The sequence below is a fragment of the Pyxicephalus adspersus genome, chromosome 2, assembly GCF_032062135.1.
Source record: "Pyxicephalus adspersus chromosome 2, UCB_Pads_2.0, whole genome shotgun sequence".
Taxonomy (NCBI): Eukaryota; Metazoa; Chordata; class Amphibia; order Anura; family Pyxicephalidae; genus Pyxicephalus; species Pyxicephalus adspersus.
The window spans coordinates 94,060,728-94,074,835 of NC_092859.1; the positions used below are offsets into that span (position 1 = coordinate 94,060,728).

Consider the following 14,108-nt stretch of genomic DNA (forward strand, 5'->3'; position numbering starts at 1 on the left):
GCAGTATCTATTTTACTTTTGAATTACTTTTGAATGTGACCATCTTTCTTTGTATGTTTTGTAAATATATTTATGGGGGAGCTGCATGAGGAGCTTAGCTTCCCAGCTACTTGACACCCAGCAAGGAGAAGAGCTTTAGTCAAACACCTTAGTTTCTGATTAAAGATTCTGTAAGGTCTTGTCTGGTTAATGTCTGTCTGTAACTGAGCTCATCTCGGCATTCATTAGGAAGGATCGGTAATCAGATTATTTGATATACAAATGGCTGCTAAAGGAAATATTTACAAATATGAATATAAAATACTCACAAGGAGTATTCCGTTAAAAAGTAATATAGTTTCTATTCAGGGGTATTTGTATGTGTTGGTGTATGGATGTGGTTTTCTGTATACAGTTTGGTATTGTTCCATTGAAATGTATACCGTGAACACGTTATTTTCATTTGATGACCCTGTTAATAGAAGTCTTGTTATTATTTAACTAAACTTTCAGCTGCCTAGCCGTAAAGCATTCTATTTCCATTATTATGACTAGTTCTTCAACTTGTAGTGCTTTAAATTGCTAGCAATTAGCATATTTCAACCTTATTTTTAGGTTTAAATTGCAGTGTGAGAGTGTACTCTTCTCTTAGCTAATTAGTGCTATCAAGGAACAGTGGGTTACCTCATTAGTACCATGTGCATTTAATTAAAGAAGAGAAAATCAGAGTTAACCTCATAGTTAATATTTTCACAGAGTGTTACAATGCCAACACCTTCAATTGGAGTCACACCCCTGTGTATCTAATTATGCTCTAGTGCCAAATAAGGTTAGAAGGGTACAACCATGCTGTTAGCAAATAGTTTGAAATGAAAATGTGTTTTCCAATAGCTTACATAGCAGTTTGACATGTACAGTCTCTTTGAACATTCCATCTGTTAAGGTCAATAAGTATTATAGCCATATTATATGAGGAAACATTTCTTACCTGATGTCAATGTCGATGAGGTCTTCACACATGATTAAAACCTGAACAAGTTAAAGAAAATAGATTAAAGAGACAGTAGTGGCAGTTGTACTGTATGCCCTTTATGAGAACCCTTTGTGATTAATAAACAAAGCTTGTTTGGTGCTTTTGGCTTCTCAACTGATCATAAATTCTTTAATGGTTCCAAATTTTAGAACCTATTCCCGCACTAGTATTATTACTTGTCTTCTAGTAAGCCTCAGTAGACATTCAGAGGTCACATAGGTTCAAGTTGCCAGAGGTCTTTGGAGGAGACCCAGCAGTCATCACTTTTAATACCTGCATTGGTTGCCTTATGTTAATGTATTTAATGTCTGTGGCTAATTGCAATAGCATTGTTAGCTTTTAAAATTAACTACGGTACTAAAATACTTTATGCTGTTTCAGTTGTCCTGAATAATTTCTGTTACAGAATATATTGGTCAGTGCTAAACTAGGATGTAAAATGGAAACATGCATTATCTTTGGTAATAATGAGCCATGATGCAACCAAAAAAAACAAGATTGTAAATATGTTTCATGACAGTTTGTTTATAGGTTGCTGTATTGTATATGATGTAATACAACAGAAGTAAGGCACACACAGACATGCATTAAACATGAATTCTTTTTGTGCTATGTACATAAAATGAAAGGATATGGAATATTCATCATTGTTTAAAACCAGTCAATGCTGCCAAAATATAGCAGTGTTGTTTGTTTTTTTTTGTTTTGTTTTTACATTATTATGAATTACATTTTTAGGGCCTAGGGTAAATAAAGCAGTATTTTCTGAATGCTACCAAAAGTCCCAGCAGGGGAAGTCTCACATAACTTACATACACTGTTAATGCAGAACTTCCATGGCAACTGCCAGGACCTCGTCCAGGGAAATGGTCTGCAATGCTTCTGGGACACCATGGCAATCCTGAGAAATCTTCATGTTAAATCCAACAGGAAACACACATAAGATCATTGATCTCTTTGGTTCCCCACAGCTCTCACTGATTTCTCCTGCTGCCTGACACATTACAGGGTACAGTAAGCAGAAGCCAGTCAGAGCTGTGGAGAATCCAGAAGATTCCTGAAAGCTTCCTCTTATTAATGAACTTCACACAAAGATTTCTCATGACCGGACAGCTGCTGGGATTGGAAAAGTTAAGTATTTACACTATACTTTTTACAGGTATTTTTTGACTCAGTAATTTTATTAGTGTGATAGGTTCCTTAGACTTTTAGTTGTCCTTTACAGCTTCCCACCTCAGTGTAAGTTACATAGCAAAATACTAGTACAGTGTTTCAGACAGACTCATGTCAAACACAAAAGCACTCTGCAGCCTCAATCATTGCTGCAGTTGCATTTGTATTCTTCTGGATGACTACGCCCACCACTATTAGCCACAGAAATACATTGCACAGTGGCAAATTTAGTAAGGCACCTTTGTGTTAGAGGCATGCCATACCTATCTTCATGGAAGAAATTATTTTTCTTAGCTTGGCTTTGGAAGCACTTATATCAATTTGAAGGTCTTTCTTCATTTTCCCTTTCTAAATAAATACTGATCAGTCACATAAATTTATGCTTACCATGCACCACACATACATGTGCTATTAGAAAAACCTTAATTGGACATAATGATATGTGGAATTTTCTTGCAGATACATTTTTATATCTGGTAAAATTATTTATAGTTTAGTACAGTGGGATTCAGGATTTTCATATTTGGTGTAGCCTAAATTATACAAAGGAACCCTTTCTTTTTCTTAGCAGTTACTGTATCCCCGGGCCAGTTTACTAATATAAACTAAAAGTTTTTATAAAATGACAATAAACCAAGTTTGCAAATAAAAAATTGTATTTATAAATTGAATCCATCTGGTTCCAACCCAGTGATATCAAGTGAAAACAACTAGTCGGTGGGCCATTTTGGTCCTTGAACTGGTGACTGATAAATTCCGGAACTTAAGCTTGGAGCTTTACTGGACACAGGCAGTTCGTTACTCCCAAAATTCCTGTAGTTCTGCTTATTGATGTTATTTTTGGCTTCTGTTCCGCAGTAGAATCTGCCAAAAAATGTGCTGTTGATTATAACTTTGCATAAAAAGTGTTTAGTCTGTAGTGACAGAATGGAACATCAAGCACTTCTTGGTAGAGCAGCGAGTACAGGTGAACACCTGCTGGTTGATATTAAAATTCATCACCATCTTGACAAAGCCCATTAACATTTTTTTCTGATGGTATGAATGAACAAGCCAGCAAATAAAAAAAAAAAAATAGGTGGTTTGTAGCAGTATTCAACATAATTATGAATTGTAAAATATTATTGCATAATATTAATTATTCTCAGCTTTACTTGGCTCACTTGGGCAGATGTTCTTTCTGGCTGTTACTTTCTGAAGTAGGAGTAGGTCCAGGCATGCTACTACTTGCATACACAACAAATATTATATTGGATTTGTCTTCCTGCTGTCTCCACCACAATTTTTTAAAGATACTTGTTCTTACTTTCTCCTTTATTTATTTAATGCAACCAGTAAGTAGAATAAAAAACACATTTATCACCATTTTTCATAAAAGCCAAAAATATTGTACACAGAATCAAAAACCTAGTAACACATAATCAATCATTCTTTGTTAGATGTAAATTATTCTTAAGACACCAAAATAACATTTTGGAACAGGAGGTGTACTAACACATTCTGATTCCTAAATAACTGATGTTAGGATGTGAGCTGTGTCATCTGTTAAATTAGATATAGTGTCTGTGTCAAAGAATGTTATTTACATGCGAGCTGCTGCTCTTGACAGTGACACTTTAGCACCAGAGTCTGTATTGTTGAACAGAATCAAATAAATAAACGGTGCTCACTGCAGTGACTGAGTGAAACCTGGACGTTCACATTTAATTTAAAAATTCAACCTTTAAAAAATAAGGTTATACAAATAAGACATGTAATGAGATTGGAAACAGATGTGATTTTTTTTCTTTTTGTTTTGAAGAACTATTCATAAAAGGTCAAAGCTATCCTATAGCTTACATTATATTTTACATGGAGTGACATTGCCTTATTTTTATTTGAATCTGAAAAAAAAAACTTGTTTGACTTTGAGAGCAACTGCATTATGACAGAGAATAAAAACTAGATTTCGTTGTTAACTGGTGTATATTCAATAGCTTGTCTTATATTGAGGCTTTAGGTTATGTGGACTAATTCTAATTTCCCTTATTATTATTTTTTTATTTACTGATAAAATTGTAGGTAGACAATTGACTAGTGAATGTAATAAGTCAGACTGGTGAATCTGAGTTCTAGAAATACTGCGGGTTTAAAATCAGCCCCTATCAACTGTGTTGGTTTTCCATAAATGATAAATACATATGCGGGTCAGTTTGTAGATTATGTAAATTTGGAGAATTGTCAGTTTGTGATTTTCCTGATAATGTGTACATCATTGTCCAGTTTGCTAAAAATCGTGCAATTGAATCATTCTTAATGTCTGGATTTATAATTTGCATAACTGAACAGATATATCTGCAAATCTAATTTTCAAACAAATCTATTACAATGAGGTGATCCCCATGATTCACCCATTTTTTTAAAATAAAGCTATTCACTCATTACTGGATGTGTACACTTTTGTTTTAACTTCTACTATCTGGGGTGCCAAGCAGTAAGCAATTTATACACCCTAATGCTGGGGTAGTTTTAGGCTAACCTAAAAGAGATGTCATGCAAAAATGCATTCATTGCATGCAGTTTCAAAATAAATAGCTAAAACCAATGGTGATATCAATATTTAAAAGCCAGATGTGCAATTCAATTTATGTCCTTCCAATTATACCCCTTCCCTTGATCAACAATTATTCAATGCCACCTCCCTAAATTGAAACTGCAAAAAAGGAAAACTAGATATTGGGACTTCACTAATTGGGCCATCACTAATCACACAAAACTTAGACTTAATTTGTCAATATTAAAAACATAGGACACTTTTTATCAGTGTCAATTAAAATCAAATTAAAACAAATATAGAATCACATTTCAAAGCCATGTGATTTGTAGTCTCATGCATATGTTCTATGCGTTTTGCGGAACAAGGACCGCTTCATTATTACATTTTATGTCCTTGATTTAAATCTCCTGCTATCATCCTTAGAGTAGCCTGGTCCAGGGAGCCTTGTCAGAAGTGATAAAAAAATGCTTTCGATACTAGTGATACTAGATGCTGCAGATGCCACTTATTCGAGGCTTGCAGTGCTGTTTTTCAGACTCTGTAGGTTGAACTTCAAGCTACCTTAATGTTTTTTTTGTATTTCATCTTATAAATAAACACGCATTTGTTGAAGAATCGGTTGTTTTTCTTAGAACTTTATTATTATTTTCTGTTGTTCCTGGTACAATTGAAAAAAAAACATTTGTGGTCTTTCCATTCATTTTATTGATGCTTTCCTCATTTCTTTCCAGGAAGTTCATATTATAATATAATGAGAGTGAAACGAGGAGAACAAGCAACAAATAAAATATTGGAATAGTCTGATTATACTAGGTTTTCACAAATGCTTTGCCTTTTTCTTTATGCTTTAGATAAGTTTTTCACAACACTGTTCAAACTTTGTAACCCTTTTTAGAAATGAATGTGGGTCATCTTATGATCCCCTGGAATAATATTCATACTATAAAGTATTATGTGTATATATACGGGAACCCTGCAAGTGAATGATACAGGAGATAGCCCATTCTAGAGTGACTCAGTGACTTTTTTTCTGTAGTGCACTCAGTATACGGTGTTTCATTTTAGAACATCGAATGTAGAGTTCAAGGTAACATATTAAACAGATAATTTACAAAATTTTCATATCTGTTTATATTTTTTGTAGTTCAGACCAAAACACAAATTGTAGTAGCTAAAATACAAGGAGATAAGCTCCTGTGCATGCATATTGGCTGCATATTGACAGTCTGCAAACATGTTGGGCCTGATTTATTAAAATTACCAAAGACAGGAAAAGGTGCACTTTTATCAGTGAACCTAAATGATCCAGCAAACCTAGAATGGATCTGGTTTAGGATTAAAAACATTTGCTAACAAATAGCAAATTACTTTTAAGAAATCCATTCCAGGTTTCGTGGATCACCCAGGTTTACTGATAAAAGTGTATGCTCTCCAGCGTTGGAGAGCTTAAATAAATCAGACCCATTGCGTGAAAGTTGTGTCTAAAGTTGACAAATGGCTGTACGGGAAAGGATGCTGATGTAACATTTGACCAGTAGGATGAATCGAGAACTTACTACTCTTGCCACACACAGTCATTTTTCCTACTGGCTCATACAGCTTGTACAGAAATGTGAGGAGACTGTGTGTTGCATGGGTAAATACCCGTGTCTGCCCAGGGGACACAGACTGTTGGAAAGGTAAGTATATTGCCTCTTATTTTGAGCAGGCGTACTTTTTTTTGCTGTCTTGAAAAAAATATCATATTTATATCTAGTCAATAGTTGTCTGCTATTATTATTATGTACTAAATGAATTCATATTTTTTTAAAGGAATGCATATACAGTACATGGTTAGTTAGTGTTTCAGTATCTGGATACATTTTCATTTGTAATATATGCATATTTTCATGTAATTATAATTTGTCCAGGTTTCAGTGCTCAGTTTGGATATTTTTAAGTGATACGGATTTCATTGCTTACTTAGAGACATAACACCATCACAGATGAAATTATTTTCAGCAGTAATTAGCTGCATCTAATTTATATTACTGGAAATGATGGTAAATTAATTTTTAATTAGTTAATATGTGGTTTGCAAGATTCATTTAGTGTAATTTGCAGGGGGTATAGAGTGAATTACATTTGTAGGAAAGGAGATTTTTAGTTGTATGTGACACAACAAAAAATTTAAAATGAGGTAACTGCATTTTCTCAGTACAAATGAACTTAATTTTGCACATCTATAAACCAAATAATGTTGTAATATATTAGGATTATGTGTTTTATTTCACAGTATTGGTAGACATACAGAAATAACATGTTTAATTAAAAAGATTTTTTGCAGTCTATAGGCCATATCTTAATCTTAACTTAAATAACAAAGGAATTCTAAAAACACTTGCTGGTACCTGAATGTTAATTATCAATAAAAAGCAACTTGTGGCATCATAGTTGAATAATACTAAGAAATAAATATTTGTTCACCTTGGATCTTTGTAGCCACATGCCAGGTGTGTCTAGCCAATACAACTGTTAGCTTTTCCAACACATTTACTAATAACCGTTGTGTGATATATATAATCTTGGCAAGTTCAAGATTATTTATGTATTATAGAGGGTGTAATTGTGTTGTCTTACCAATGCCTAAGGCTGAAGGGTAATGTGGGCAACTTCAGACCTTAAAACATATAAACTGTGATAAAATTCAGGTCATTGTATGGAAGAGATATTGAGAGAAATGATAGGACTATTTTATTAGCTTGGACTTGGACTAGCCAAAAGTGTTGGTTGTTAGGTGTCCTGCAGCTATCTTTTCACCTTGGACCTGATACCCATAAACCCTTTCACTTCAGTTTTGTTGGTCGCCTTTCAAAAACCACTTTCACAGGTTTCACTGGTAGTGGGAATGATCCAGAGTTGGGACAATGTATGAGTTCCTTTTTATGCTGAATCAAGTTTTAGTTTTAGATAATATGGTGTGCAATTAGAACTGCTGTCAGGTTTATATTGCTGTGTCTCTGCTAGGGAAATTTAATGGTTCTGTTTGTCCTGAAGGTGATGAGAAACCAAAAAAATCTGAATTGTCACAAGAACAAGAATAATAAGGACATCGTCCATTAATAGACACCAGTTTTACTGACCGCTGACTGAAAGGAATTCCATTTGACGGAGTTTCATTTCACTTCCTCCTGTGCCTACCCCTCCAAAAAAGAAAAAGTTTTGGCTTTAGATAAACCTTATAGCTAACATTTCTGTACTCACATTTTAATGTAGACACACCAACCCGTTTCGGTAAAGGTAATTTACTATTGTGTATAACTGAAAATCCTGCAAAAATGTGTTTGTAGTCGGCTCCAAATTGAGTTTAAAAAAGTTTCAGAAAAAGTTTTGGAATTGCTATAGATCTGTTAACGGAGGATTTTAGAACTTATTCCATAAACAGACATTGTATATTCAGGGAAGTTACAGATGTTTGTGTTAGAACGAACTGTAATATTATATTATGTCGGTGTCAGAATCATCAAAACATTTCACATAACAGTATTTTCTTTTCTACAGTTCTTCTAGAAGCAGAAACAAAGCATTAGGGAACCATAGGGTATGTTTCTCTTTACTGAATACAGTTACCCCTTGCATACATAAATGCAGAGATTTAAAGCTTAGCTTAATGTGCCTATATTTTGTTTCTGTCTGGTTTTTCCATCTCTTCTCATCAACATCTTAATGACATTTTTAAATCTTTCAGTTTTCATTATGTTCATTATTTAGACCCAGTGATTTCATCAAACGGTCTTTGTCCTTCGGACGCAGTCTGCAATGCAGACATATCATGGCTGGTGAGATGGGCCAGCAGGGTGTTGTGTGACCTCGAATGTGGCCATTGTTTGAATACACCTTGCTTTAATAATCCTCCAAAGGTCCTTCAACCCTGGTGCAAGCAGTTGGTTGGCTCTTGGGAGAAGTAGGACAAATATTAAAATGCCTTAATGGATGGGTGTTAGTCTGGAGTAGAGATTTCTATTCAAAATTACATTTGCACGCAAACTGCAATAGATGTTGCCCATATGTGATGCTGAGCTGCCATGACTGAAATAACTAAAACACAATAAATTAAGGGGATGAACCAAGGGCACTTATGTTGGGAAAATAAAGGACTTGATCAGGAGTATTCACCTCCAGTCCCCAGGAGCCACATATAGGCCAGGATTTTCATATAAACATTTTCTGACTTTTGTAAATCATACCTTACTAAATGTGCTGCTGTTTGTTTGAGAGATACTAAAAATGTGCAAAATATGCAAAACCTGGCCCTCAACGACTGAAGCTAGACTACCACTTCAGTTCTGCTTTAAAGTGAATCTGAAAATATAATGTTTTTTATTCTTTATACCATAATCTTCTTGATCTGCTGAGTGTCAGAAATGTACCAAAAAAATTTATGAAAGTAGAATGTTGAATGTGCATAAGAACAGGACAAGTCTGGTCAGTGGAGGGGACATATAAATATGTCTTTTACATATTACACTTACCTTTTGCCTTTAGGTTGACATTACCTTCAAATTATATACATGGCATTTCTGCATTGTTGCTTCATACTGGTTTGTATGCTTACATAATCATCAAAACAAGTGCAGTTGTTGCATTCATGCTGCAGATTTTATTGATGTCTTGTGTACCGTGTGAATAAAAGTTTCTGACAGTATTAGTCAAAAACAAAGCTAGGACTGGAGAGCATGCTGATAGCTCACAAGGTAAGCCAGCATGTGGTACATGTGGTATCGCAAACTGCAAACTCAGAAATCAAAACGTTTTAGTCTTAGTTTATTATAGTTTTTAAAATAGAACACTGTGCAGAAATGAAATATAGTGAATAAGCATATTTAGTTTTGTTTGATAATTTTTACATCGGAATGTATTTCTTAATATCTATCCATGGTCATGTACTGCAAATGGATAATTGTAGCCATAATAATTGAAAACACCACAATAAAATCATTCAGCTTTACACACTAAATCACAGAAGCAAATTCTGTTGTAAAGCGAATTGTATTATAGGTTATCCGTACGTGTCGGCTGTAAAATATATGACAACTTGCACATTTATAAAAATATATATTTATATCCACAGCCATTCAACAAATGTACACAGCCTGATGCAAAGAGCGCGGCATCTAAAAGCAGCAAATAAAAATGATTTGCTGTTCCCAAACTAATCTCAAAAGTGCATTATTGGGTTAGGTTATCTTGACCAAGTGACTGCCATCATTATTTAGAAGGCTTGCTTTTCTCTAGTTTTAGGAGGATGATGGATCCAAAACATGTTCATTTAGCCAGTTCAGCCAAGTTCGCAATCAGGGTTCCTCACCTCATTTAAGTGCTGTTAATTTGGATGATTTGGGGCATGCTCAACTCTGGCTTAGTGTGATGAAAGAGACAGCAAAGGAGTGTAGAGTTTCTAAAAGACCGAAGCACTTTGTCACCCAGTAATGCAATACTACCTCCCAATATATAAATGTATTAGTCATAGGATGAGTTCTGGTTTAGAACCTGCAGGACAGTTGTGGTATTGCACAAGACTTCCTGGTCTAGCAGCTTGCCCTCATTGCTGGACAGTGGGCCTCATTTATTAAAGCTCTCCAAGGCTGGGGAAGATACACTTTCATCAATGAAGCTGGGTGATCAAGCAAATCTGAAAAGGGTCTGGTGCAGGGTTCAAAAAATTTGCTAAAAAATAGCAAATGACTTTGAAGAAATCCAATCCAGGTTTGCTGGATCACCCAGCTTCGCTGATGACAGTGTATCCTCTCCAGCCTTGAAGTGCTTTAACAAATCAGGGCCAATATATCTAATGCTTTAATATGTGTAAGTGTGACCATTCAGACTGGGTTCTTCAGTCCTCTAACAATGCATAGAATTTACCATTACACAATCTGCAAGAATTACAGAACAAATTACAGATCAAACCTGTTATCAGTCCAGTTCTATATAAAATAAGAAAACAACATAACCTTCATCTACTACTTCCTGTGCCACCTGTTGTAGCCAATCTTTTTTCTGAATTTAGTCGTTAAGTTTTGATTGGTTTCCCATTCCATATGCAGCGCACCTAAAAGTTAGTGTTAAAAGCCATAGAAAAAAATGTTGTAGTTTTTATTGTCAAATTATTTAGGGCAGGTTCAGAACTGTAGCAGAAACCAGCATTCCCCTGATACCTTGCCAGCTGCTTGGCTGCCCACACTGAAGCACTGTTCTTAAAGAAACAGCATTTGCATATTTGACAGTGGGCAGCATTCATTCTCTCATTCATTCTCTGTTGAACTGACACTGGTACACGCTACATGTAGCCTCTTCCACAAGGCATCAGTTCAGTGGCGTGAGGAAGCAGTAACTGCATTGTCCCCTCACTACCAGTCTGAGTAGAGCTATATTGGTCTAATAATGCTCAAGTGTTCGCCCAAGGAACACACAGGGCCCCTCAAGCCAGCTTTTCAACCTCAGGCACACAAAACACTTAGCTAAGATCATTTATTAAACTATACTTTTTTACTTGAGCATTTTTGCGGAAAGTGGTGAGGAAAACAAGATGGCTTTGCCATGTTTTGACAGGGAATTATTTTAATGCTACTACATCTTTTGGTGCATTTTATATTTGTGTAACGGCTTAGCAAAGTTTGCATATTTATGAATCACTTTTTTGACACCCTAAAAACTTCTTTGTAAAGATTTTTGATTTTATACACATTGTCGCACTTTTTACATTTGATTTTTGTGCTGCACCTCTGATATTGATAAAAGGATAGCTACTCACATGCAGATTTAGCAAAACCGCTGTACGTGATAATAAAGAAATCCATTGTAAATGATGACTATTAAAACAAAAACAAAAAACAAAAAAAAAACTCATTACAGATGCCTCATTTTAATAGTCATATTGCTTTGTATGTATGTATCAGAAAAATATGATATCCCTCTGCTCTGCTATTTTTATATTTTAACATATATTTCAAAGGTACATTTTCTTTACGTCTTCAACAGGAAAATGCCATATTCAGTTACTAAACAGACAGATGTAAAATCTGAATAACTGGTGTGTATTATAAAATAATTCTGAAATCAGGATTTTTTTTCACTCCATCATAGCAATGTGCCCAGTGTAGCAAGAAATGGTTGTGCATGACAGTACACATGTAAATGTCATTGCATATGTCATTTACGATATATGGGCCTGATACGCAAGAAACGCAATGATCACACTGCAGAGAAGTGCACTTTCAACACCAAATTCTCTTTTGAGAGCTGCAAGCCATCTTTTTCTACAGATAAATAATGACATGATCAGTGCACAAAACTGCTATGAAACATGCAATTTCTCAGACTACAATATCTATGGGATAAGCTCTGTAGATTGCAGGAACAGGGGATGTTCATTATCACTATGACGGGGAACCTGATATATAATCCAGTTCCTTGCAGAGTCCTGATTTAAACCAATGAAATCCAGTAACAGCAACAAATTTACCTACAGACAGAAGATGCATGGGAGCAATAAATGAATTATACAAGTCTTACACACGCAATCTGATTATTCTGACCAAAGTGTTAATTGGATCCTAACTGCTAGATCTGATATCTGTAGTCTTGCAGTGAAAAACCTTTCAGAGTGATGAACTGTAATTCACAGAGCTGCTTGAAGCACTTGTAATTTACTGCATGTCAGGCTATGAAGAGCCTGACCTAATGGACTTTACATTACCTGTAGTACAAGAATCTTTTCAATGAAGCTAGTTGTTAAAAAGTAATAGTGAAAATGCATTGTGATATCATGGGATGAGCAAAATGGCTTCTTGGAGTTGACTAAATGACCAGCAAAATGAGAAGGGTTATGGAGAAATCAAACATTACCAAATATTTAAAATGTGACTCCAGTGCCAAACTGAAGAGCAGGGGTATAGGAAATTGGGATTATTTTTTTTAGTTTTGAAAATACTGTGGATTCTTGTAAAAACAAAAAGGCTAACAAATAAAAAAAAAAAAAAAAAAAAATGCATATGTTGTAAGATTATGTGACATAAAAATGTGATTTATTTCAATTGATAGGTGTGGTTCATATATTTACAATATAGATACCTTACAAAAAAGTAAATATAAAATGAAATATCAATCATTTCCATGATTAAACAAACGGCATGAAATATATGCAACAGATTTTTCATTAGTACTGTCAGTACAGCCTGATTTTTAGTGTATTCCAGGTTATCGCAAGGTAAAATGTTGTTTAATACAGAGTATAAGCTTTCATCATTTCAGGGTTGGGCAACAATGGAAATAGATGTTTGGTTATTGTACTCTGCATATTTCTTTTTTCCTTGTTAAGGACTGAGAAGTCAATAAAGGATGGAACATCATGTTTCCTAGATTTTTTTATTTTACTGCCTAGAGTCCTATAGCAGAATACTTGTGTTTAAAACTGAACATGGATGGCGTGTTCTGTTTGTCTAATTTATTAGCACATGCTGCATTAGGGCATTTTATTTGTTTTTATTAGGCTACCAGTACCACCCTGACTTCAACAAAACTTCTCCTGAGAACCCAATCACACAAGGGCAGTCTGTTGTGTTCTAAACACACGCCTATTATTTCAGGTGTTACGGTAGCCTATTTATCTGAATCTAAAAGGCTGCTGCGGATGCAGTCAATGCAAGGTAATTCATTATTCTGTGTTGTTCTGCAGTGCAGGTGCATCAGGAAGCTGCCTTAGGGTGCCATTCACAAAGAATCACACCACAGAGCACCAGTGCAGATTTCAGCACATTGCAGAACAAATGAAAAAAAGGAACAAATGTAGCACATGAACAAATGTAACATGGTTTACTGCAATCCCATAGTGTGAATCTGGCTTTACCTCTGGGCATCATGCAAATTTACAGTTATTGCCTCTAAACTGTTGTGAAGCCTGGCATTCAGAAAATGGCAGTATTTACCAGAAGATTCTCACATGGATGTTTGGCTTTGTGATAAATTCTTATTGGGATAGAAAAAAGAGAGGTCACCGAAGATAGGAGGAAGTAAAGTGAACTTCTATTGGTGACATTACACACCAGGAAAACTGAAACTATCAGGAAACATTTTTTACATTGTTTTCCTTGTTCCTGTTGAAGACATTCCCCAATGTTTCCTGAGCATGGTCACTAATATAGAAAGGGAGGATTTCCACCTAAATAAAAATGGATTAAAGTTTAGAGTGCTGAAATGTCTTATGTATCTTAAGTGCAAAACAAGCTACTAGATGAAGATTATAAAAGAGTTGTAAACTAATTTAAAGTGAATTGAAATGGACTGCTCCTTTTCTTTACTTCACATTACAGGAAGCACAAGAAGCAGGATGGGTGTTACGTTGTTTTCTAA

At 35.0% G+C, this 14,108-nt stretch overlaps 1 protein-coding gene and 1 long non-coding RNA gene across 8 annotated transcripts in view; one reads left to right on the forward strand and one right to left on the reverse strand.

The window, feature by feature from the left end:
- FOXP2 (forkhead box P2) overlaps nt 1-14,108 on the forward strand; it is a 145,926-nt gene that overhangs the window by 59,702 nt on the left and 72,116 nt on the right. The window lies entirely within an intron of this gene.
- Nucleotides 1-14,108, reverse strand: part of LOC140324010 (uncharacterized) — a 50,386-nt gene that overhangs the window by 31,859 nt on the left and 4,419 nt on the right. Inside the window, exon 2 of the long non-coding RNA XR_011919471.1 lies at nt 968-1,008. This is a non-coding gene — a long non-coding RNA (uncharacterized lncRNA). The remainder of the gene's footprint in view (nt 1-967; nt 1,009-14,108) is intronic.